Source organism: Hipposideros armiger, unplaced genomic scaffold (genome assembly GCF_001890085.2).
Source record: "Hipposideros armiger isolate ML-2016 unplaced genomic scaffold, ASM189008v1 scaffold_845, whole genome shotgun sequence".
Taxonomy (NCBI): domain Eukaryota; kingdom Metazoa; phylum Chordata; class Mammalia; order Chiroptera; family Hipposideridae; genus Hipposideros; species Hipposideros armiger.
The window spans coordinates 576,012-577,027 of record NW_017732195.1 but is presented as its reverse complement, the minus strand read 5'-3'; the positions used below and the strand labels follow the sequence as shown (position 1 = coordinate 577,027).

The 1,016-nt window shown below is 33.8% G+C and overlaps 1 protein-coding gene across 1 annotated transcript in view; it reads left to right on the top strand.

Annotated features, from left to right (window-relative positions):
* The window catches only part of DBT (dihydrolipoamide branched chain transacylase E2), a 25,787-nt gene that overhangs the window by 23,533 nt on the left and 1,238 nt on the right, over positions 1-1,016 (top strand). The gene's annotated exons all lie outside the window — the stretch shown is intronic.

Sequence of the window (1,016 nt, the reverse complement as noted above, 5' to 3'; positions counted from 1 at the left end):
TGGCCATTTCTTCTGTTATAAGGAGGGGGCTTGCCTAATTTTTCAGCACTGTTGTTGCTCGAGCTTGCACTTTGAACAAGTGAAGTTTGACTCTTTTTTCTGTTCCTTTTCCTAGGCTCTTCCCCGGTTTAACAAGAAAGGAGACGTGTATAAGGCACACATAATGAATGTGAGCTGGTCAGCGGATCACAGAGTTATTGATGGTGCTACAATGTCACGCTTCTCGAATTTGTGGAAATCCTACTTGGAAAACCCAGCGCTTATGTTACTAGATCTGAAGTGAAGATTGATGACATCCTTGAACTTTTTAAGCTTCCAAAGAAAAGAGTAGAGCCTAGCTGTGCCAGCACATGTTCTTCATTGCAATTTATATTATAAATGATTTGTATTGTATGATTAAAAGTCTAAGGCACAATATGTATCACTATTCTGTTAACACTTTTTACTGAAAATGAATTATGGTGTACTAGTTCTTCTGGGGCTGTCACATTTTATAGGTCATAGTTTGACTTCTTAATATGGTGCTGAGGTTTTTGTGTCAATAGATTGAAACTGGCAAGAACTACAAAATTAACATTACTGTAAGACAAGTAGCCATATACAGTATTTGCTCTATTTTTTTCTTATTTCAAACTGACTCTTAAAGGAAACTTTTCAATTATACTTAGTTGGGAAAAGGAATTTATATACAAAAATATTTTCCATTTCCCCACAATAAAGCTAATTGCTGTATAAAATAAGTGCAATTATACTTAGCATTTAAGATATCCAGGAGTATGTTACTCTATAGGGATCATTATCTGTAAATGTCCTATTTATATAAATTAATATCTTTTAAAAGGGAAAATTATAAGCAGATACTAAAAATGACAAATTGTAGTTTTATTCGGTATGGGGGGGGGAGAGAGGAGAGTCTAATGGGTAATTATGGACATTAAAATAAAAACACTTTATATAGAAATGAAGGTATGATTATTTTGTTAGAGGCCCGCTTTAATCAGAAATAGCATCAAGTT